We start from the raw sequence: 26,550 nt of genomic DNA, 5'->3' as shown, positions 1-26,550 counted from the left end.
ATAGCTAGCAATACATTCAGGGAAAAATATGCTATCTTTGATCACTCTGTTGTCTCAGAGAATTTTCCTGCGCAGCAGGAAATGCAAATTGTGGTGTTTTCAAGGTTTAAAAAGGCTTCTAAAGTTTGTAATTCCCACTTAAAATGTCTGACTTGATTTGCCCTATTGAAAAATGTATCAACCCCTACAAAAAGGTCAATTAATTATAATCCACATAGGAATTCACATTTCATTTTGCTGCAGGATTATATTCCTGCTGTGAGAAACAAATTAAGATATGTACCAGATGCAGACAATAACCCCCATTACCAAGAAAACAATGGTTGGTCCCTGATTCTACTGAATTATTAAGTTCCAGTCAAAATTCTGTGACAAGCGTCGCCCTCTCTCTTTCTCTCTGGCATCGCCACATACAGCCCTCCCTCGCTTGCTCTCACCCTCTCCTCCTCTCCCTCAGCCATCTCTATTCATTTCTAGTATGTGTAGCACTGTACTAATGCTGAACTTAAGAGAGAGCGTGGGGGAGGAGAGAGAGAGAGAGCAAGAGCGAGAGAGCGAGAAGCAGAACTGTAGCTATATCAGATAAATCATGGTCGATAGAGATCTCAGCTGGGATTGCCTGGCCAGTTAAAAGGACACGCATGAAAAAAGGAGAACAGAGCAGAGCCAGCACCACCTCTCATGGTGACAGGAAGGTAGAGGCAGGCCATTACTCAGGCAGAGAGAGGGGAGAAGGGGGGGGAGAGAGGAGAGAGAGAGAGAAATAATAGAAAGAGACGGAGGGATGGGGAGAGAGAGAGGGGGGAGGCTGAAGAGGGCTGGAGAGGGGAGAGGGCTGGATAGGGGAGAGAACTGGAGAGGGGAGAGGGCTGCAGAGGGCTGAGATGGGAGAGGGCTGGAGAGGGCTGGAGAGGGGAGAGTGCTGCAGAGGGCTGGAGAGGGCTGGAGAGGGCAAGAAAATGCTGGAGAGAGGAGAGGGCTGGAGAGGAGAGAGGGCTGGAGAGGAGAGAGGGCTGGAGAGGGCTGGAGAGGGCTGGATAGGGGAGAGGGCTGGAGAGGGATGGAGAGGGCTGGAGAGGGGAGAGGGCTGGAGAGGGCTGGAGAGGGCTGGAGAGGGGAGAGGGCTGGAGAGGGGAGAGGGCTGGAGAGGACTGGAGAGGGGAGAGGGCTGGAGAGGGGAGAGGGCTGGAGAGGACTGGAGAGGGGAGAGGGCTGGAGAGGACTGGAGAGTGCTGGAGAGGGCTGGAGAGTGCTGGAGAGTGCTGGAGAGTGCTGGAAAGGGCTGGAGAGGGCTGGAGCGGGGAGAGGGCTGGAGAGGGGAGCGGGCTGGAGAGAGCTAGAGAGGGCTGATTGAACTGAGAGAATAGAGGATAAGGCCCCTCCTGTGTATTGACATTACTAGAGACTGCACGTGACAATAGTGAGCACGGCAAGTAGCTGCAGTTAGCCCCCAAATTCACCACATTTAATTTGAGCCTCCAAAGAATATCGAGCTCTCCGAATGAGTTGGAGATCGTTTTCAGTGACCTTGGCTGGATACTACCCAGACTGTCTGAGCCAACTAAGCTTTTACGTGGCATTAGGCAGGCAGAGCTGCTTGGTAACTCACTATCTGCTGTGAGACGCCTGAACACCCAACACAAAGCAGCCAAGTCTCTGATGCAGATGGCTGCCCTGTAGTTGCCATTACATGCGTGAAGGACAATCCTCTATTGACGTAAAATGAAAAGTTTCAAATGATTCAAATGTTCAAAGTCAATGTCAACGTTATAAAGTTAGGTTGAAATCGGCAAAATTGCAAAATTGTGATCATAGGAAATACTGTATAATAAATTAGCATCTTAATCAATAATCCCTAATAAATGATGCACACACTATGTGTAATGCAAGGCCTGGACATAAGAGCCCTGTCCAATAGGCCTAAGGGGGGTAATGTGTGGAAGATTAGGGTATTTGAGAGGGTTGCTTTGACAATGGTTGATTTATATTGGATGACTTGTATTGCCAAGTCCCCCAGTATTGGAGGCGTCTTTCTAGGCAGTGATGAAATCTTCATGAGGGCTGTTTGGGATAAAAGGCTTGCATTGGTCCTCTGTAGCTCAATTGGTAGAGCATGGCGCTTGTAACGCCAGGGTAGTGGGTTCGATCCCCAAGACCACCAATACGTAAAAATGTATGCACACATGACTAAGTTGCTTGGGATAAAAGCGTCTGCTAAATATTATATTATATTATTAATCAATTTGCAAGCTCCAGGGTTTCTCAACATGATAAAAATGATGCTATCTGGAGGACACAGGGGGTGGTTGGGGGAAGCAGTGGTGATTTTAACCATCTGTTGTCCTGGCTGTTTTCACTGTTAGGACTCCTTCTCTATCCTGGTGCCACTGAGTAAGTAGGCTATCCTCCCCTTCACACTGGAACACACTCAGTCATACAAAATACGGTCATGCAGAATTAAACAAAACACAGAGCAAGCGTATTCTAAATGAAAGCAGTCTAGTGCCAGAGCCCAGAAATCATTCATTCCCACCAGTATAATCCAACAGTATTTTCCAACAGTCTTGAAGGAGTTCCCACATATGCTGAGCACTTGTTGGCTGCTTTTCCTTCACTCTACCGTCTGACTCATCCCAAACCATCTCAATTGGGTTGAGGTCGGGGGATTGTGGAGGCCAGGTCATCTGATGCAGCACTCCATCACTCTCCGTCTTGGTAAAATAGCCCTTACACAGCCTGGAGGTGTGTTGGGTCATTGTCCTGTTGAAAAACAAATGATAGTCCCACTAAGCCCAAACCAGATGGGATGTCGTATCGCTGCAGAATGCTGTGGTAGCCATGCTGGTTAAGTGTGCCTTGAATTCTAAATAAATCACACACAGTGTCACCAGCAAAGCACCCCCACACCATAACACCTCCTCCTCCATGCTTTACGGTGGGAAATACACATGCGGAGATCATCCGTTCACCCACACACAAAGACATGGCGGTTGAAACCAAAAATCTCAAATTTGGACCCAAAGTACAAATTTCCACCGGTCTAATGTCCATTGCTCGTGTTTCTTGGCCCAAGCAAGTCTCTTCTTCTTATTGGTGTCCTTTAGTAGTGGTTTCTTTGCAGCAATTCGACCATGAAGACCTGATTCACATAGTCTCCTCTAAACAGTTGATGTTGAGATGTGTCTGTTACTTGAACTCTGTGAAGCATTTATTTGGGCTGCAATTTATGAGGCTGGTAACTCTAATGAACTTATCCTCTGCAGCAGAGGTAACTCTGGATCTTCCATTCCTGTGACGGTCCTAGTGAGAGCCAGTTTCATCATAGTGCTTGATGGTTTTTGCGACTGCACTTGAAGAAACTTTCAAAGTTCTTGAAATGTTTCGTATTGACTGACCTTCATGTCTTAAAGTAATGATGGACTGTTGTTTCTCTTTGCTTATTTAAACTGTTCTTGCCATAATATGGACTTGGTCTTTTACCAAATAGGGCTATCTTCTGTATACCCCCCCTACCTTGTCACAACACAACTGATTGGCTCAAACGCATTAAGAAGGAAAGAAATTCCACAAATTAACTTTTAAGAAGGCACACCTGTTAATTGAAATGCAATCCAGGTGACTACCTCATGAAGCTGGTTGAAAGAATGCCAAGCGTGTGCAAAGCTGTCATCAAGGCAAAGTGTGGCTATTTGAAGAATCTCAAATATAAAATATATTTTGATTTATTTAACACTTTTTTGGTTACTACATGATTCCATATGTGTTATTTCATAGTTTTGATGTCTTCACTATTATTCTACAATGTAGAAAATAGTAAAAATTAAGAAAAACCCTTGAAGGAGTAGGTGTTCTAAAACTTTTGACCGGTAGTGTAAGTCAATTGAATAAATAACTGCTCAACTTCCCCCCCCCCAACTCGAACTGAATTACGAACTGCATCCACATATATTGTCTGCTGTAGTTATTGCTTGTGATTTATGTATGCATTTATACACCTATTGGTGAAGCTGTGCTGTTATTTGTTGAGATGAATGACACATTTCCCGAAAGGGTTGTTGGTTCGATTCCCACGGGGGGCCAGTATGAAAAATGTATGCACTCACTAACTGTAAGTCGCTCTGGATAAGAGCGTCTGCTAAATGACGTAAATGTAAAATGTAATTATTATTAGAGCTTCTTTGCAAATGCCAAGAGTGAACATCAGATTGTGAAAATTCTATGAGTCTAAGTATAGCTAGGTGTTTTCCCATTCTGTGATCAAAACATGTATAGAACGCATCAAAGGAAGCAAAGAAATGTTCTACGTTTTGCTGTTAAATCATTAGCTAAATTTCAAGGCCTTCACCCTACAATTATTTTCTTATAGCAGGGTGAAAGGTATTTTTATGCAGAGTGAAAGGTATTGCGAGCACAGAATTTAAAAGATTGTGTTTTCCTGGCTTAGGAGACTTAAATATACACTGTAGGGTGTCAGGGGGATTTGTCAGGGAGACAGTTCTTGCCCAGGCATTGAGGCTAGCCTCAGGGGTGAACGTAGCAGGATTAATCATGACACTTTTCACATTAATTACCCATAATGCCAACCTCCTCTGAAATAAATGGCCTGCAGTTGAGATATCCAGTTGATTTCATTAGATTTAAAGCGACAGCACCTCAAATAGGTCTGGCTGGGAAACAGGAAGGGAAGGGAGGGGTGGTAATCCAACGTACAGAGCTTTAGCAGGGAGAGATACATGTCAAATGTTAGGCCCAGATCCGTGGTGAATATAAAAGAACACTATGTTCTGGGAGCGTCTCCCATTCTGTGTCCCTTCTGTTTAATCATTACACATCAATCTGCCATTTCCTTTTGTCCTCTATCTGCCACACATTTATCTGTTCTGCCTAACAGTAATTAAACTGAGGGGGAAACTGCAAAAATTACAACATGACATTAGGGATTTGACCTTTCCATTTCACTGTGCGGTCAAGAGACATTAATCCATGTTAGTTTGATTGGCACTTCTTTTTATTGTGGTTTGAACAGAGACATTTTGATGTATGACTTTTGATACTTGATAGGCTACCACTATGACACTGCGGTAGATCTTACAGTAATCTCACGGTCAAACAGAGGTCTTGTTTTCTGTTAGGCCTGATAAGTGGTTAACCACAATCACATGGGCCCATCACTTTATTGGTGTGACCTGTCTGTACATACTGTGTGACCTGTCTGTACACATTCTGTGACCTGTCTGTACACATTCTGTGTACCACTCAACCATAGACTGGTGTTATCTGTCAATTGAAAAGGAAATTGTTTGTTTCTAGTTGAAGTGAATGAAAAACACACGAGGGTGCCACTCAAAGGGCCTAGGTAGCAGACCTACAGATGTAGGATCTTAATGCAAATTATTAAGTGGATTATAATTAATGGACATTTTATGTAGGGGTTGATACATTTTTCATTAGGGCAAATCAAGTCTGACATTTTCAAGTGGAAATTACAAACTTTAGAAGCCTTTTTAAACCTTGAATACACTAAAAGTTAGAGTTTCCTGCTGTGCATCTAATTAAGATGCACAGCATACTTACATCTGTGCAGTAAAAAGCCAACAGCTACAGCCAAATGAGACAGACTGTTGCGTTTCAACAGCTTTTTAGAGAATGATCATATTGATCCCAGTTTAATAGTAGTGGGCCGTGGCTGGCGCAAAATCATATATGCACTAAAATGGGACAAAACTACCTCTCTATGGTTGTCAACCTGTGAAGGCCCACCTGTGAAGAATCTACCTCCTGACAAATGCCTACAGTAATTTGTACCATAGACAGCATATTGGCTGAACGTTGGCACTTTCTCCATGAACAGGTTACAGTCTAGTACAAAGCCAATGTCTAGGATGATTGAAAGGTGATAGTTTGTGATCAACAAGGTCCTCCCCTGTCACTGCTGTGTGTGGGCTGTGGAGGGGGGAGGATGGTCAGACAGAGGCTGTGCAAGGGGTGGGAAGGCAGGCAGGTAGAGGCAGTGTGGCCTTGGGTGAAAGGATGATGCTGTGTATAGGGATGGACAGGCAGAGGCAGACAGAGGCTGAATAGGAGATGGGCAGGCAGTTAGAGGTAGGGTGGGCCTGTCAGCTTGACTCAGCAGCAGACCGTGTGGATGGGTGAATCAGGTGGAGGTAGGAAGGGCTGAGGGGGCTGAGGCAGACTATTGGTTGTAGGCTGAAGTGAAGGAGAGGAGACAGTCAGGTCTGTCCTGTGCTCTATGGGCTTGGGGATAGGCACAAAATAACAGCCTAGAGGGAGCAGAAATAGCCCTGTATTCCTAGCAATCATTCCAGCAATCTGCTCCTTTACAATGTTTAACATACACAAGCTAGAAAGACAGTATCAACAAAAGCAGACTTGAACAAATACTGAATGCAAAATATAGAACATGATGAGCAGATAGCTACAGTGTTTGTTTGAGGTTTAGTGCCAAAGTAAACAAAGTAAAATTATTTGGTGTTTTCTTCCCCTGTAATCAAAACATGTTATACCTACAACCCAATGTGATGTGTTTTAAATGGAAACATCTTAAAATTAGGGTCAAATTTGAAACATAAAAAATAATAAATAAAAAATAATAGTTAACTATAGAAAGCCATGCGGTTAACTTGATTTAAAAAAAAAAATTCTGACAGTCCTAAAACAGACACAGAGTAGAGTGACTTCTAAGAAAATACTCTGGTGACCTCTAAGAAAATACTCTTCAATAAAAGGGTAGCATATGCTGTGTGCCCTGGCAGGTCTGTCAACAATCTGTCATGGCAGGTCACTGGCAATGCCAAAGAGATGGAGAGGAGAGAGGCCAAGATAAACCTCACACAGGCACCTGCAGGGATTTAGCAGATGCTCTTATCCAGAGAGTGACTTACAGGAGCAATTAGGGTTAAGGGCCTTACTCAAGGGCACAGACAGATTTTTCACCTAGTCGGCTCAGGGACTTGAACCAGCGACTTTTCGGTTACTGGCCCAACGCTCTTAACCGCTAGGCTACCTCCATGAATATTGTGAACCTGTGACATTTTCAGCATACAGCAACTACACCTGAATCACAGCTGTCATATTTAAAATTCTAACTCCCCTCTCAAAGCATCCCTTAAGGAATCAGCATGCTTCAGTTCGGCTGGCGGCCGAACAGCCGAAGTGCAAAACGAACAAAAACGTCACAAAATGTTGTCACAATATATCCACTGACTCTTCCGAACTGTTTCGGCTGGGAAGCATGCACATGCCTTTACTGTACAATAACAACCCCACTCTGTGGAAAGCAATATCAACTGTCATTAAATATTGAAAGTTAATGTTGATGTCCTAGAGTTTTTGCTTGTCTAGCCTGAGACATTCCTCTCCCACTGCCATTGGACAGAAATCATCATCTTAGATTTAATTTAAGCACCTTATGCAACACAAAAAGATCATCTCTGACTACAATTTTGGGTAATGGATAAAATGAGAGAAAATCTTTGCATTTTGTGACTTGTGTTTTCTGAGAAGAAAATCAACTAGTAATTCCTTGACTTACTGTGACAATAAAATCAAAATCCATGTAGTTCAGTCTCACTGAAATTCATAAAGACACTGAAGAAATATACAAAAATACAAAGTCTCAGGATTTAAATGAATATCTATGAGTCACACTGCAATAGACAGAAGTCAATGTAAATTAATTTCGAGGAGGCTTTTGCCTATAGGTGTCAGCTGCAAGACATGATGGATGCACTGAAGTATGAATTATTCAATGGCATTTGATATGAGAGCTTGGGACTATAAGGTTCTATCTACATTTTTGTCAAAACGTACACTACCAGTCAAATGTTTTAGAACACCTACTCATTCAAGGGTTTTTCTTTATTTTCATTATTTTTTACATTGTATAATAATAGTGAAGACATCAAAACAATGAAATAACACATATGGAATCATGTAGTAACCAAAAAAAGTGTTAAACAAATCAAAATATAATTGTATATTTGAGATTCTTCTTCAAATAGTCACCCTTTGCCTTGATGACAGCTTTGCACACTCTTGGCATTCTCTCAACCAGCTTCATGAGGTAGTCACCTGGAATGCATTTCAATTAACAGGTGTGCCTTCTTAAAAGTTAATTTGTGGAATTTCTTTCCTTCTTAATGCGTTTGAGCCAATCAGTTGTGTTGTGACAAGGTAGGGGGGTATACAGAAGATAGCCCTATTTGGTAAAAGACCAAGTCCATATTATGGCAAGAACAGCTCAAATAAGCAAAGAGAAACGACAGTCCATCATTACTTTAAGACATGAAGGTCAGTCAATACAGAAAATGTCAAGAACTTTTAAAGTTTCTTCAAGTGCAGTCGCAAAAACCATCAAGCGCTATGATGAAACTGGCTCTCATGAGGACCACCAAAGGAATGGAAGATCCAGAGATACCTCTGCTGCATAGGATAAGTTCATTAGAGTTACCAGCCTCAGAAATTGCAGCCCAAATAAATGCTTCACAGAGTTCAAGTCACAGACACATCTCAACATCAACTGTTCAGAGGGGACGGTGTGAATCAGGCCTTCATGGTTGAATTGCTGCAAAGAAACCACTACTAAAGGACACCAATAAGAAGAAGAGACTTGCTTGGGCCAAGAAACACGAGCAATGGACATTAGACCAGTGGAAATTTGTACTTTGGGGTGGAGTCCAAATTTGAGATTTTTGGTTCCAACCGCCGTGTCTTTGTGTGTGGGTGAACGGATGATCTCTGCATGTGTATTTCCCACCGTAAAGCATGGAGGAGGAGGTGTTATGGTGTGGGGGTGCTTTGCTGGTGACACTGTCTGTGATTTATTTACAATTCAAGGCACACTTAACCAGCATGGCTACCACAGCATTCTGCAGCGATACGCCATCCCATCTGGTTTTAGCTTAGTCCCACTATCATTTGTTTTTCAACAGGACAATGACCCAACCCACCTCTAGGCTGTGTAAGGGCTATTTTACCAAGAAGGAGAGTGATGGAGTGCTGCAACAGATGACCTGGCCTCCACAATCCCCCGACCTCAACCCAACTGAGATGGTTTGGGATGAGTCAGACGGCAGAGTGAAGGAAAAGCAGCCAACAAGTGCTAAGCATATGTGGGAACTCCTTCAAGACTGTTGGAAAAGCATTCCAGGTGAAGCTGGTTGAGAGAATGCCAAGAGTGTGTAAAGCTGTCATCAAGGCAAAGGGTGGCTATTTGAAGAATCTCAAATATAACATACATTTTGATTTGTTTAACACTTTTTTGGTTACTACATGATTCCATATGTGTTATTTCATAGTTTTGATGTCTTCACTATTATTCTACAATTTAAAAAATAGTACAAATAAAGAAAAATCCTTGAATGAGTAGGTGTGTCCAAACTTTTGACTGGTAGTGTAGTTATTAACATAACCCTGTTCTGTCCATTGTTCTCTACCTATATAGTACTCTAAATACCCCAATTAATGTAGTTAAGATCAAATCTGCTGACATCATTCAAACAAATGAGGGTTCGGAACTTTAAAGCCAATTATCTCAGAATCATCTTTCTGCAGATAGAACTTTATAGTCCCAAGCCCTCGATGAAGTGTTTTTAATATATCATCATCTGTAGTATGACTGCACCTGCAGTGAAATATACGATTCAGTATAGAATAACAGTGTAATTCATTCTGGTAAAAACTTAGAGAATAATGTATAATAAGAAAGAAAGAAAGAAAGAAAGAAAGAAAGAAAGAAAGAAAGAAAGAAAGAAAGAAAGAAAGAAAGAAAGAAAGAAAGAAAGAAAGAAAGAAAGAAAGAAAGAAAGAAAGAAAGAAAGAAAGAAAGAAAGAAAGAAAGAAAGAAAGAAAGAAAGAAAGAAAGAAAGAAAGAAAGAAAGAAAGAAAAGAAAGAAAGAAAGAAAGACCACTAATGACCAAGCCTTTTCAATGAGGGACCTTTAAGGCAAAGATTTGTGGCTAAAGACCAATCCACACAGAACATGACGACCATTCCAATCATTAAGACATGTACCCCTATACTGATCATTTAAATTTTATATGGCATGCATGTATTGAGAAAATCTTATAGGCTAAGCTGCATTTGGCACTTGCCATTCTGTGATAGAACACATACATAATCAAAAATATTATGCTAAATCAAATCTGGACATGTTCCTATAATCCAGTACTAAACTTGCTGAGTGGATTCCACTTCCAAAAATGTGCGTCAATAGCAGAAGCCTGTGGATTATTATGTTGTTATGGGTCCATTCAGAGAAAAGCCAGGCTGTTAAAGTGATTTAGTGGCATGGCTTGGCAGAGGTGAAAGGAAACTGCCATTTCACATAGCACTATGTGTGACTCCACTTGGCCTGCTGTAACTACATACTGATGCTGTGGTATTACAAATACCAACACAACTGAGATGCATACGCATACACATCTTATACACATACTGTATTCACACACACACAAAAATAATGTATTTCTGCATAATCCAAATATAACATACTCGACCAGACAGCTGTGTTATTAGGGTGTTGGTGGAATGGCTCCCTTCTAAGAAAAATGAATTACGAAGAGTGCAGCTGGCTGTGTTTTCCTCACTGAAATCACACTCTAAATTGGAAAAACTAGTGTGTCAGAGGACTGTAATATCCTCATGGTGCTGCAGACAGTTGAAGGCTTTCTCAGCCCAGAGCGAAGTCTCAGAGACAATGCGCTAGCTCCTAGTATCAGCATCGCCAATGATAACACTTGCTCCAGATAACACACACCGCCATGTGGGGACTGAGGAAACTGGAGAATCAGCATAGACTTGTTATTCTGAGCCAGGTCTGCAGCCTCTGTCACTCACCAACAGGATCAGGATGGGAGCCAGAGATAATGATCGATTTGAGGAAGAACCCTGCTCTTCCACAGGACAGGAGCAGAGGAGGCCACTGATACACCAGGCAAGACTAACAGATATCACAACTATAATGAGGAGATGCAAAGTAGCTGGTCTCTCTCTCTCTCTCTCTCTCTCTCTCTCTCTCTCTCTCTCTCTCTCTCTCTCTCTCTCTCTCTCTCTCTCTCTCTCTCTCTCTCTCTCTCTCTCTCTCTCTCTCTCTCTCTCTCTCTCTCTCTCTCTCTCTCTCTCTCTCTCTCTCTCTCTCTCTCTCGTTTAACACAGTGCAGCAGTGGCAGCTCTGAAGTAGCAATCAAGTGTTGTTGAATGCGTTCCTGAATAAAAGCTCTTCATGTGTTATGCCAATGTTTCATATTTCACAGGTTCCATTCTGACCAAGAGGGCCACAGGGACTGAGGTTGTTTACTGGTTTGAATGCTGGGCTAGAATTGTCTGTGATTAGTTTTTTGGGGGTGTTTGTCAGACCTCAGTATGGATGGATGCATTGAGTGACAGAGGAATACATACTTCAGTAAATAAAAGACATGGTAAATTAAACATCCAGTCAAAAACCCAATGATGCTCAAATAGGGGCTTCAGAATAAAAAACGCTTCACATAAGATACACAGTGCAGCCAGTGCATTCACTATGCTGAATAATGTATAGTACTCTTTCATCCTGTGCCTCCTGCAACCATTTACATTTTGTCATCGACATCTGTCATCTGAAACATTTTGGTGTCAAAATTGAGTTATTTTGCATGACTGATTTCCAATCTCTACTTCATTACTACAAGGGGAGATTATTTTCATATTCTTGATACCATTTGAAAGGAAACACTTTGAAGTTTGTGGAAATTTGAAATTAATGTAGGAGAATATAACACATTAGAGCTTTGAAATGCAAGAGAAAGGCCACAATATAATATTGCAGTTTAGGCGCAATTTAGATTTTGGCCACTAGACAGCAGCAGTGTGTGTGCAAAGTTTCAGATCGACCCAGTGAAGCATTGCAATACTGGACTATTTTGTATCAAGTTACAAAACAGCTCCCACAATCTTCTTATTATCAATTTCTTTCAGCCAATCATCAGTAATTTGTGTCAGTGCCGAGCATGTTGAGTGCCCTTCCCTATAAGCATGCTGAAAGTCTGTTGTTAAATCGTTTTTTCTGTAAAATAACATTGTATTTGGTCAAACACGATTTTTTGCACCGGTAACAGGCTGATTGGTTGGCTGTTTGAACCATTAAAGGGTGCTTTGCTATTTCTGTGCAGTGGAATGACCTTTGCCTTCCTTTCAGGCCTGAGGGCACACTGTCACGACTTCCACTGAGGCTGCCTCCCCTCCTTGTTCGGGCAGGCTTCGGCGTTCGTCGTCACCGGCTTACTAACCACTGCCGCTCCATTATTCATCATTCCATTTGTCTTGTCTTGTCAATCACACACACCTGGCTCTTATCCCCTCATTAGTCCGTGTATAAGTGTTCCCTCTGCCCCCTTGTCCTTGTGGGTGATTGTTTAATTGTGAGAGTAGTGTAGCTCGGTGGAGCTACTCGTACCTTGTTCTTGCCAGGGTAGATTTTCCCCTGTGCCTGTTTCATTTGTCGCTATCCAGCGCTACTTATGTATGACGGAATAAACTCTGCATTCGGTGATTACCCTCCTGCGCCTGACTCCTTCTATCACACTCATCACACACACACGCTCTTCTAGGCTTAGATTAAAGATGTGGCAAATAGGAGTCCAATGTGTTCCGCTACCAACTTCAGCAATTTACCATCCATGTTGTCGGTACCAGGTGGCGTGTCCTTATTTATAGATAGCAACAATTTTTTCACCTCTTCCACACCAACTTTGCAGAACTCAAAACTACAGTGCTTGGTCCATTATGCATGAATATGAAGGCTCAGCGTTTGTTGTTTGAATGTCATGCCTAAGTCTGCTAATCTTGTCAACAAAAAAAGTTATTCAAGTGGTTGGCTGTATCAAAGGGTTTTGTTATGAACAAGCCATCTGCCTCGATGAAGGATGGAGCCCAGTTTGCTTTTTTGCCTAGAATTTCATTTAAGGTACTCCAGAGCTTTTTACTATCATTATTTATATCATTTATCTGTATTCCATAGTATAGTTTCTTCTTCTTTTTGTTTAGTTTCGTTACGTGATGTCTCAATTTACTGTATGTTTGCCAGTCTGCTATGTTGTCAGACCTATTTGCTATTCCCTTTGCCTCATCCCTCTCAGCCATACAGTTTTTATATTAATCATCTATCCATGAGGATTTGGCAGTTCTAACAGTCAGTTTCTTGATGGGCGCATGCCTATCAGTAACCAGAAGAAGCAATTTCATAAATGCTTCAAGTGCGGCGTCAGGTTGTTCCTCATTACACACAACCAATATTTTTCACACCTTTGAAAGAGGAATCATTGCAAAACCTCTTGTATGATCGCTTATACACAATTTTAGGTCCAGTCTTTGGAACTTTGTTTTTTCTAGACATGGCTATTATATCATGATCACTAGATACGATGGGTGTAGATACTGCTTTAGAGCAGATTTCTGACGCATTAGTAAAGATGTGATCAATACATGTAGATGATTTAGTTCCTGTTCTGTTTGTAAATACCATGGATCAGATTGCAGGAATCGGTTACAGATTATAGTATAGAGACAAAGTGGAGTCGCAATTCAATGGCTCAGACACGAGACATATGTGGCAGGGTCTACAGACAATCACGGACTACAAAAAGAAAACCAGCCACATTGCCGACACCGACGTCTCGCTTCCAGACAAGCTAAACACCTTCTTTGCCCGCTTTGAGGATAACACAGTGCCACTGACGAGGCCCACTACCAAGGACTGTGGCCTCTCCTTCTCCATGGCCGACGTGATTAAGACATTTAAGCATGTTAACCCCCGCAAGGCTGCCGGCCCAGACGGCATTCCTAGCTGCGTCCTCAGAGCATGCGCAGACCAGCTGGCTGGTGTGTTTATGGACATATTCAATCTCTCCCTTTCCCAGTCTGCTGTTCCCACATGCTTCAAGATGGCCACCATTGTTCCTGTACCCAAGAAAGCAAAGGTAACTGAACTAAATGACTATCGCCCTGTAGCACTCACCTCTGTCATCATGAAGTGCTTTGAGAGACTAGTCAAGGATCATATCACCTCTACCTTACCTGTCACCCTAGACCCACTTCAATTTGCTTACCGCCCCAATAGATCCACAGTCGATGCAATCGCCATCACACTGCACACTGCCCTATCCCATCTGGACAAGAGGAATACCTATGTAAGAATGCTGTTCATTGACAATAGCTCAGCATTCAACACCATAGTACCCTCCAAGCTCATCATTAAGCTCGAGGCCCTGGGTCTGAACCCCGCCCTGTGCAACTGGGTCCTGGACTTCCTGACAGGCCGCCCCTAGGTGGTGAAGGTAGGAAACAACATCTCCACTTCGCTGATTCTCAACACTGGGGCCCAACAAGGGTGCGTGCTCAGCCGCATCCTGTACTCCCTGTTCACCCATGACTGCGTGGCCAAGCACGCCTCCAACTCAATCATCAAAGTTTGCAGACGACACAACAGTAGTAGGCTTGATTACCAACAATGACGAGACCGCCTACAGGGAGGAGGTGAGGGCTCTGGGAGTGTGGTGCCAGGAAAATAACCTCTCACTCAACATCAACAAAACAAAGGAGATGATCGTGGACTTCAGGAAACAGCAGAGGGTGCACCCCCCTATCCACATCGACGGGACCGCAGTGGAGCCACTGCCTGTTCACCCCGCTATCATCCAGAAGGCGAGGTCAGTACAGGTGCATCAAAACTGGGACCGAGAGAATGAAAAACAGCTTCTATCTCAAGGCCATCAGACTGTTAAATAGCCATCACTAGCACATTAGAGGCTGCTGCTGCCTATTGAAATCACTGGCCACTTTAAGAAATGGAACACTAGTCACTTTAATAATGTTTACATATCTTGCACTACTCATCTCATATGTATATACTGCATTCTATTCTATAATATTCTACTGTATTTTAGTCCATGTCGCTCTGTCATTGCTTGTCCATGTATGTATATATTCTTAAATCCCATTCCTTACTAGTTTTGTGCGTATTAGGTATATGTTGTGAAATTGTTAGATATTACTGCACTGTCGGAGCTAGAAGCACAAGTAATTCGCTACACCCGCTATAACATCTGCTAAACACGTGTATGTTTAAAATAACATTTGATTTGATTTGATTTGATTAAAGCTTATTTTTGAGTGGACAGCTTGATGACAATCAGTCAATACTTGCGTCCCCCATAAAATATACCTCTCTGTTGATATCACATACATTATCGAGCATTTCACATAGTCAAAATACTGACTTTTAGCACTCAGTGGTCTATAGCGACTTCCTTCGAGAATAGGCTTTAGGTGAGGCATATAAACCTGTAGCCATATTACTTCCACATCATCTGATATGAGATCTTCTCTCAGGTCCTGGGTGTATTAATCCCTGGCCAGTGGATTTAGGACCTGGGTGTATTAATCCCTGGCCAGTGGATTTAGGTCCTGGGTGTATTAATCCCTGGCCAGTGGATTTAGGACCTGGGTGTTTTAATCCCTGGCCAGTGGCTTTAGGTCCTGGGTGTATTCATCCCTGGCCAGTGGATTTAGGGTGTATTAATCCCTGGCCAGTGGATTTAGGGTGTATTAATCCCTGGCCAGTAGATTTGGGAAGTGGCTTTAGGTTCCGGGTGTATTCATCTCTGGCCAGTGGACCGGTTTCTGTGTGTCTCTGTTGTTAAGAGCATACTGGTGGGGTAGCAGGGAGCTGCTGGGCCACAGTGAGGCCATGGCATATTATGCTTGTTCTGGCAATCTTCAGTAACATATGCCCTGAGACATTCCTTCCGTCCATCCTCTGATCACACTGCAGTCTCCGTCACGCTTCAACACATTCTGGGTGCAATTTCAGATAAGGGATTTCATGGACAATTGATCTCTCTCTCGGAACTTGATTTGAAAACAACAGTGAAATAGCTATGTACAGCCTCAACACTCTCAGAAACTCATACATAACTATGGACAGTACATTTAATGACGATATGTGCTCCTGTACTCCCTGTTCACTCATGACTGCATGGCCAGGCACGACTCCAACACCATCATTAAGTTTGCCGATGACACAACAGTGGTAGGCCTGATCACCGACAACGAAGAGACAGCCTATAGGGAGGAGGTCAGAGACCTGGCCATGTAGTGCCATGACAACAACCTCTCCCTCAACGTGATCAAGACAAAGGAGATGATTGTGGACTACAGGAAAAAGAAGAGGACCGAGCACGCCCCCATTGTCATCGACGGGCTGTAGTGAGCAGGTTGAGAGCTTCAAGTTCCTTGATGTCCACATCACCAACAAACTAACATGGTACAAGCATACCAAGACAGTCGTGAAGAGGGCACGACAAAACCCATTCCCCCTAAGGAGACTGAAAATATTTGACATGGGTGCTCAGATCCTCAAAAGGTTCTACAGCTGCACCATCGAGAGCATTGTAGTATATGAAGAATTATGAGTTTGCTAATGTTTTCAAGTGGAACCTGAGAGGATGTTTATTTAGTGTCAGAGGGAATTGTTTTAGGGTGACGCCCCATAGAAGACAGGGGATTGGACAGTAGAGGGAGCCACCCATATTTTTGTATATCTTATAAGTATAGGCTAGAGACAAAGAACGTTAGAGCAGACATTGTAATTTGGAGGACACTGCTCTCTGGGTGATCATGACATCCATAAACTTATGCTGAAATCTTGTGACATGAATAAAACTTATGATCAAAGTTCAGTATGGGCGGACTCCTTTGTTTAACAGCAATAATTAGCAACATTGACTCGACACTACAGCATCCTGACTGGTTGCATCACCGCCTGGTATGGCAACTGCTCGGCCTCCGAACGCAAGGCACTACAGAGGGTAGTGCGTACGGCCCAGTACATCACTGGGGCCAAGCTTCCTGCCATCCAGGACTTCTATACCAGGTGGTGTCAGAGGAAGACCCTGAAAATTGTCAAAGACTCCAGCCACCCTAGTCATAGACTGTTCTCTCTGCTACAGCACGGCAAGCGGTACCGGAACGCCAAGTCTAGGTCCAAGAGGCTTCTAAACAGCTTCTACCCCCAAGCCATAAGAGTCCTGAACATCTAATCAAATGGCTACCCAGACTATTTGCATTGCCCCCCCCCACCCCTCTTTTACGCTGCTGCTACTCTCTGTTTATTATCTATGCATAGTTACTTTAATAACTCTACCTACATGTACACTACCGTTCAAAAGTTTGGGGTCACTTAGAAATGTCCTTGTTTTCCAAAGAAAAGCAATTTTTTTGTCCATTAAAATAACATCAAATTGATCAGAAATACAGTGTAGACATTGTTAATGTTGTAAATGGCTATTGTAGCTGGAAACGGCTGATTTTTAATGGAATATCTACATAGGCGTACAGAGGCCCATTATCAGTAACCATCAGTCCTGTGTTCCAATGGCACGTTGTGTTTGCTAATCCAAGTTTATCATTTTAAAAGGCTAATTGATCATTAGAAAACCCTTTTGCAATTATGTTAGCACAGCTGAAAACTGTTGTGATGATTAAAGAAGTAATAATAAGTAAGGTAATGATGTAGGCCAACATCAAGCTGTGGCTAGTACACACTCAAACTGTAGCATGTAAAGCCAAGCCATACTACCTTATCTAAACATAATGGTTAAACGGCAGTATCCTGGCTGCTACAACAGAACAACATGTTTTTGCCAACCAATCAACAGTTGTCTATGCCTGTTTGCATGATTAACAACCAACAATTGTTTTGTCACTTCATCTATGGAACTCTGTTTTGTTCCTCGTGAGGCACAATGCTCTCTAACATAGACAGACCAGGCTGCCAGGCAGGCAGCAATAACACAGACAGACCAGGCTGCCAGGCAGGCAGCAATAACACAGACAGACCAGGCTGCCAGGCAGCCAGCAATAACACAGACAGACCAAGCTGCCAGGCAGGCAGCAATAACAATCTGAACAGCAGAGACTTAGAGCAGAGCAGAACAGCATTGATGTTTCTCAGCCACCAGTGTGTTGAGCTGCACAGCAGGTCTATATTATGTGCCATTAGCAGAGATGAGAGGGGCATGCCGAATCCCACACATGTGTGATGAAGAGGCTCGCTGAGAGAGAGGGAAGGGGAAGAGAGGGAGAGATCACACCTGGAATCCTGCTCAGGATGGAGAGAATTGAGCGGGAGAGGGGGATGATGAAATCGACCAAAAAACAATGAGAAAACAACCAGCCACAATGCACCATCATTGAATTGTACAGACACAGAACGTATGTGTAAAAACACACATTATCACACATGCACTCATCCGCACACCCGCACCCACCCACCAGTGGAGTCTCCTCAGAGGAGGAAGGGGACGACCATCCTACTCAGTGAATTCCGTTTTTTTTTTATTTTTATAATGAAACATTTAAAAGGTTATCCTTTTTAGATAAAACTATAGTAAATATATTCACGTCACCAAATAACTGATTAAAACACACTGTTTTGCAATGAAGGTCTACAGTAGCCTCAACAGCACTCTGTAGGTTAGCACCATGGTGTAGCCGGAGGACACACCATGGTGAGAACCATGAACCTAGGAGGCTCATGGTTCTCACCCCCTTCCATAGACTTACACAGTAATTATGACGACTTCCGGAGGACGTCCTCCAATCGAAGGATCAGAAAATGAATCTAGTACTGAAAGCATAAGCTACAGCTAGCTAGCACTGCAGTGCATAAAATATGGTGAGTAGTTGACTCAAAGAGAGAGAAAGACAATAGTTGAACAGCTTTGAACAAATTGATTTCCCAAAAAATTAAGGAGAAGCAGCAGAGATCTATTTCGTTTTTTTTTTTTTCTTACACTCTCACTTTGACTTACGCTAGCTAATGCAGCTATTTTTTCCTACTCAACAACCTGACTCAAACAGAGAGGAATTATAGTTATGTTAGCTAGCTGGCTAAGGCTAAACAACACTGCAACTCTTCCAAGTCAAGGTAAGCTTTGTATTACTTTATTGCCACTGGGGCCCGCCGGAGTAACTGCTAAACTGCTTGCTGTACACTGTACTGCGTGATTGTACACATGGATTGGATTGTCGGTTTACTAACATGTTAGTTCTAGTAGCTATGTTGACTATGACATTAGCTAATATGGTGACAACGATGTAGGCTGTGTGTAGCGGTTAGCGTTTATGGTATGAAGGTTTGGCTTGGAGAGGTTTTTTCGCCAGGTCACAGATGGCTGTTGTGTTGTGCACTGAAGTCTACAAGCTAAGGGAAAATATGAGAGGAGGAGAGCATGTAGATGTGATGATGATGTTTGTATGGCTGCTATGAAAGTGAACTGTGTGTGCAGGTGATCAGAGGTGTATTCATTCCGCCAATACTGTCACAAAACGTTTCTTAATCAGAAGCAAACGGAATGAAATGGGGATGGACCTACCTGAATTTGTCCAATAGAAACTCTTGTTTTAGTTGCAAAACGTAACATTTTACAACCGTTTGGACTAATGATTATGCCCTAGATCAGCTATATGTAGGCAAGAGTGTGCGAGGCGGTATTGAATGTATCACTGTCTGTCACCTTGATTACTCCAATTCATCTCTTGACCTGTGCACCTACAGTGCATTCGGAAAGAATTCAGACCCCTTCCCTTTTTCCACATTTTGTTACGTTACAGCCTTATTCTAAAATTGATTAAATTTGAGAAATGTTTTCCTCATCAATAACACACAATACACCATAATGACAAAGTGAAGACAGGTTTTTAGACATTTTTGCAAAATGTGTTAAAATCAAAAAACAGAAATACCTTATTTACATAAGTATTCAGACCCTTTGCCATGAGACTTGAAATTGAGCTCAGGTGCATCCTGTTTCCATTGATCATCCTTGAGATGTTTCTACAACTTGATTGGAGTCCACCTGTGGTAAATTCAATTGATTGGACATGATTTGGAAAGGCACACACCTGTCTATATAAGGTCCCACAGTTGACAGTGCATGTCAGAGCAAAACCAAGCCATGAGGTCGAAGGTTATGGTAGTGGCAGATGGAAGCAACTCCTCAGGAAAAGGCACATGACAGCCCGCTTGGAGTTTGCTAAAAGGCACCTAAATGACTCTCAGACCATGAGAAACAAGATTATACTCTTTGCCCTGAATGCCAAGCGTCACTTCTGGAGGAAACTTGGCACCATCCCTACGGTGAAGCATGGTGGTGGCAGCATCATGCTGTGGGGATGTTTTTCAGCGGCAGGGACTGGGAGACTAGTCAGGATCGAGGGAAAGATGAACGGAGCAAATCACAGAGAGATCCTTGATGAAAACCTGCTCCAGAGTGCTCAGGACCTCAGACTGGGGCCCAGCTAGAGCCCGGACTTGAACCCGATCAAACATCTCTGGAGAGACCTGAAAATAGCTGTGCAGCGATGCTCCCCATCCAACCTGACAGAGCTTGAGAGGATCTGCAGAGAAGAATGAGAGAAACTCCTCAAATACAGGTGTGCCAAGCTTGTAGCATCATACCCAAGAAGACTCAAGGCTGTAATCGCTGCCAAAGGTGCTTCAACAAAGTACTGAGTAAAGGGTCTGAATACTTATGTAAATGTATTATTTCTGTTTTCTAAAAACCTGCCTTTGCTTTGTCATTATGGGGTATTGTGTGTAGATTGATGAGGAAAAAAATTAATGTAATCAATTTTAGAACAAGGCTGTAACTTAACAAAATGTGGAAAAAGTCAATGGGTCAGAATACTTTCCGAATACACTGTACATTATAAACTTTAATTTGTAGGCTAGGTTGTAGCAACCTCATGATGGGTATAGGGCAAATTCGAGTATCATGTAGTAGCCTAAACCTATCGATGTTACATTGAGCTGGGTGAATGGAATATGAATGACAGTCATCCAATATGCTGTAATAGAAATAAGGCAATGCTCATAAAAAAAAGAAACCGTTCTCCCTAATCTTAAACGGCACCGACCGCCACTGACACCCACACACACACACACACACACACACACACACACACACACACACACACACACACACACACACACACACACAGTTTGTGAACCTGGAAATCAAACATCAGAGGCATCAAAGCTCTCCTGAACACATCATACCTCTATAACCCCATCCATGCATTTACATTACCTGGAAAATCTAAAGAGGGAACAGTTACACAAAGCTCAAGCTCAGCTCTTTAGTATGCCAACGTTGATCTGCCTTGAGAGTCATGAGACAGCTTCACATCACATTATCACACCACGGCCACTCATTACTATTACCCAGTAAAAGGGCCCCGCTAATTTCATGTATTAAAGCAATTACTACAGCAGGGTAGAATGCAGAACAAAGGCTGCCTACAATCAATCACTTCTCACACAAGTCAACACTTTAACTACTGCACATGAACACACGCGCATTAAGTCTTAGTAAGATAGATACACCGGCATTTGTTATCTGACAAGTTTACTGTGTGTAACTGTGTGTGTGAGTGAGAAAAGGAGGAAGACATGAGGCAAGCAGTACCGGAGCGCCAAGCGTTATTTATTAATTTATCTTCATTGTTTTGCACTGACTCCCTTGCACTGGCTCTGTGCACTCACTAGACTCTACCCACACACTCACATATACTACACTCCAACACACACGCACACTACACACCCGCTCACACACACAAAGCACACACACACGCATATTGACGCCACACACTCACTTTCACACATACACTGCTGCTACTCTGTTTATTATATCCTGATTGCCTAGTCACTTTTACCCCTACCCACATGTACATACTTTATTACCTCAATTACCTCGTACCCCTGCACATTGACTCGGTACTGGTACTCCTTGTATATAGCCTCGTTATGGTTTCTATTGTGATACTAGCTCCTTTTTTATTTAGCCAATATTTTTTGTACTTTTTAACTCTGCACTGTTGGGAATGGGCTCGTAAGCGTTTCACTGTAACGTCTACACCTGTTGTATTAGACGCATGTGACCAATACAATTTGATTTGACTTTACATTTTATAACTAAATATATGATTTATTAGGATCCCCATTAGCCGACGCCAATGGCGACTGGGGTCCGACACATAACGAAAAAGACATTACAGACAAAAGACAATTTTCATACATTTAAGTGTGTGTGCATCTATCAGTTACACATACATGTCAGTACATACAACAAGATGGTCACATGCGGGTGAGGCGTTGTGCCGTGAGGTGTTGCTTTATTAGTTTTTTTAAACCAGGTTTGCTGGTCACTTGCACTATATAAGATGGAAGGACGTTCCATGCACTCATGGCTCTGTATAATACTGTACGTTTCCTTGAATGTGTTTTGGACCTGGGGACTGTGAAAAGACCCCTGGTGGTATGTCTGGTGGGATAAGTGTGTGTCAGTGCCAGAGCATATGAGCGGAGTGGAGCGGTGAGAATCTCAGCTCCTCGTTCACGGAGCTGTTCACCCCTCCGCTCCCCCCGCTCAAAGCCACATCAGGCCAGTCCGCTCATTATCGCTCAGCGCTCAACGATGTTTGCATCGCGCTCCACTCAAATCGCCCCCTCGCTCGCTCCAAAAAAGGAAAAAAATCTGCATGTATTTCACTTTTAGCTTAAATCACAGCCTTACCTCCCAAAGAACTAAAGAGCAACGACAACATTTTCCAAATATAAACGTTTTATTTCAAATTACAAATTAGGCCTATGTAAGAAGGAATATACACAAAAAGTCCTGTAAAATTAAACGAATCAATGGGCCTAATTATATAAATAAAAATATACAGGCTATACATCAAAGTTTTAAAAGTAAATTAACTATTAGGCCAAAATTCTGATAACTGAACTTTTGCGCAGCTTGCACGTGGATTAAAATGTAAATTGGCTTATATCCATTGTCAAACTTTAAAATAATTTTTTTTAAATGAATTGCTTTCCTTATCTACAGTTCTTTTGAGTTCACCTTCAAGAACACAAGTTTGGCCAATGTCTGAGGCTTCAGACTCATGCGGTGGTTTCTTGACAGCAGGCCAGCAGCGGAGAAAACCCTCTCTGCGCTCGCAGACCCGCTTGGGATGCTGAACACAATGCGAGCTACTTTAGCCAGGCAGGGAAACGACGTGGAGTTTTCTTTCCAAAATCGAATAACATCTGCGTCCGGGTTCTGTCTCGGGGATGAGAGGTAATTTTCGACTTCACCTTTGGCGTCTCCGGTTATGCGTAGCTGCTCACTGAAGTATGACCCGAACAGGCGAGCTCTTTTTGGTTCAGGCTCGGGATTCAGGTCAGCGGAGGGTGGGGTGTCTGTCTCGGGTGTCCCGCTGGGAGTGTTAATTTCCTCAACTTCTTTTATGAGGAGGTCGCGGATCTCCCAGAGTTTGTTGCATACAGACTCATCTCGGATTATCCATTCTGTCTTGAAACGGGGATCTAACACTGATGCTCAAATTAGATGTTTATCAGTATAGTATATTCCATAGCGAATTGACACGTTGTTTGCCAATGTTTCTGCAAAAGCAGCGATGCCCATTGAAAGTGCAGCGTGAGTGTCATCGGTGAGCAGGGATTTGATTTCTGTGACAGCAGGGAGGATCATCCCCAGGTTCCCCAGCTCCTTCTGCATTTTGTCTGTGAGGTCTGCCAGTGGTGTCAGCACACTGACAAGGTGCGTCAGCTGCCGTACTTGATTCAGGGTGATGTTAGCAACATTAGAATTGAGTTTGTTTTGCCATAACGGGTCTTTTTGGAACAACCGGATGAACGACTGAATCATCCGCAGCTGGCTGCTCCATCGAGTGGCGCAGGCATTTGTGGGGCGGACACCTAATTGGTCGGTTTCCTATGTGTTCAGGGTGCTCTTGCGTACACTTTTCACCAGGTGCCCGACTTTCACTAACAGCCTATTAATGTTGTCGTGCTCGTTAATGGCATCTTTGATCGCCAGCTGAAGCATGTGAATGGGGCATCTCAGATGTAAATTTGACACAGTAAAGTACTGATTTATCATAGTTTCTACATTAGAGGTTATCACTTCCACATGGACTTGCGAGGGCGCAGGTGGTCCCTCATCCTCCTCTTCATGTTCTGCGCTGCTGCTGGCATCCGCGGTCACTTCACCCTCCGCCTCCTCTTCAGTGCCAGGGAGGAGGTTAAATGCCTTGATCATGTTGCTGGCACTGTCAGTGACGACCCGAATCACACGTCGTTGCACGTTCCAATATTTCAGTACACTTTCATACTTTTGGTAAATACGATCTGCGGTATGGTGCCCCTGTATGTGCTCACAGCCCAACAAAACTGTGTGCCCCCGGAACGTCCCATCAATAAAACTGGCCACGATGCCAAGGAAGCTGTGCCCTCTTCTACTGGTCCAAATGTCCGCTGACAGAACGAGCCCATCACCATTTTGCAGTAGGTCTTGCAGTTTGGCTTCCATCTCTTCCAGGGCATGTGGCATGAGTGTGTCCCGTACGGTGTTGTAGCATGGGGGGGGTGTAGCCCGGTTGAGCTGCGCTGGCGAAGTGTTGCATCCCTTCGCGTTCTCCTTTACTCAGCGGTTCATAGTCCATGTAAATCATTTTAAAAAATGCTACATCCAGCTCTCCCTTTTGTGTGCAGTGAAGTGGGCCTTTGTGTGCAGTGAAGAAACTTTTGAATTCCTCAACCCTTTTCTCTTGTTGCTGCTCCTCTTGCTCTATAAAATACAAATTTATGGACGACACAAATTAAGTTAAACAAACCATATATTAGGCCTACTTTGAATGACAAAACGAATTTGTTTGAATATTAGGCTATATTTACTTTACACTTTTGTTACAAGTTACCCTATTCAACTTGCTAACCTTTTGCTTTCTTCCCAGCGTGTTCACGTAGCACACTTTCGTGTTTTCGAGAGATGTAACTTTTTAGATTCCAAAATGAATCTTTACTGACTGAAACGATGTCACCACATTCTTTTTCTTGAACCACATTATCATTGTTAGTTCGTTTTATATTAATAGTACACCTGTATGACTTCTCATTTTCCTTTTTGAAGTACTTGGTGAACTCCATTATTGAGCCGAGTTTTGACTGAAAATAGTATACTGTTGATGACTGTGCAAGACACAGATGGATTCTGGGTCAGGCTTGAGCATGCTTCAGACTTGTGGTATGAGCAGAGTGAAATTGGAGCGGGACATAGGGCAACGCTCTGTCCTTTTAAAAATTCCGCTCTGCGCTCTTTCCAAAATCCGACTGCTCGCGCTCCCTGCTCGCTCCCGCTCCACTCCGCTCACATGCTCTGGTCAGTGCTGTGTGTAAGTTGACTATGCAAACAATTTGGAATTTCCAACACAGTCTTTCCTCAACTCTTAGCAAAGAGAGACTGGCATGCATAGTATTAATATTAGCCTTCAGACTACAATGAAGAGCAAGACGTGCTGCTCTGTTCTGGGCCAGCTGCAGCTTAACTAGGTCTTTCTTTGCAGCACTTGACCATATGACTGGACAATAATCAAGAGAAGATCATACTAAAGCCTGCAGGACTTGCTTTGTGGCATGTGATGTCAAAAAGCAGAGCATCTCTTTATTACAGACAGACCTCTCCCCATCTTTACAACCATTGAATCTATATGTTTTGACCATGACAGTTTATAATCTAAGGTAACACCCAGTAATTTAGTCTCCTCAACTTGTTTTTAAAATTGTATAACTGCCTTAATTTTTCCGGAACCCAGGAAGAGTAGCTGCTGCCTTGGGGATCCATAATAAATACAAAATACAAACAGCCACACCATTCATTACCAGATTCAGCTGAGGTCTAGAACTTAGGGAATAATTTGTACCAAATACAATGCTCTTAGTTTTAGAAATGTTCAGGACCAGTTTATTATTGTCAACCCATTCCAAAACAGACTGTAACTCTTCGTTAAGGGTTACGGTGACTTCATTAGCTATGGTTGCTGATGCGTATATGGTTGAATCATCAGCATACATGGACACACATGCTTTGTTTAATGCCAGTGGCAGGTCATTGGTAAAAATAGAAAAGAGTAGAGAGCTGCCCTGCGGTACACCACACTTTACATGTTTGACATTAGAGAGGCTTCCATTAAAGAGTTCTATTAGATAGATAGCTCTGAATCCACGATATGTCAGAAGTTGAAAAGCCATAACACATGTGTTTTCTCAACAACAGGTTATGGTCAATAATATCAAAGGCTGCACTGAAATCTAACAGTACAGCTCCCACAATCTTCTTACTATCAATTTATTTTAACCAATCATCATTAATTTGTGTCAATGCAGTGCATGTTGAGTGCCCTTCTTTATAAGCATGCTGAAAGTCTGTTGTTAATTTGTTTTCAGAGAAATAGCATTGTATTTGGTCAAACACCATTTTTTCCAAGAGTTTGCTAAGAGCTGGCAGCAAGCTGATAGGTCTGATGTTAGATCCAGTAAAGGCCACTTTACCATTCTTGGGTAGCGGATTGACTTTGGCTTCCCTCCAGGCCTGAGGAAAAATACTTTCCACTAGGCTCAGATTAAAGTTATGACAGATAGGAGTGGC

The 26,550-nt window shown here is 42.9% G+C and overlaps 1 protein-coding gene across 3 annotated transcripts in view; it reads right to left on the bottom strand.

The window, feature by feature from the left end:
* nrxn2a (neurexin 2a) overlaps positions 1-26,550 on the bottom strand; it is a 307,701-nt gene that overhangs the window by 130,371 nt on the left and 150,780 nt on the right. The gene's annotated exons all lie outside the window — the stretch shown is intronic.

This window comes from Coregonus clupeaformis, chromosome 27 (assembly GCF_020615455.1).
Source record: "Coregonus clupeaformis isolate EN_2021a chromosome 27, ASM2061545v1, whole genome shotgun sequence".
Classification (NCBI taxonomy): domain Eukaryota; kingdom Metazoa; phylum Chordata; class Actinopteri; order Salmoniformes; family Salmonidae; genus Coregonus; species Coregonus clupeaformis.
The sequence above is the reverse complement of the archived record's forward strand: the minus strand, read 5'-3'. Positions and strand labels throughout refer to the sequence as shown.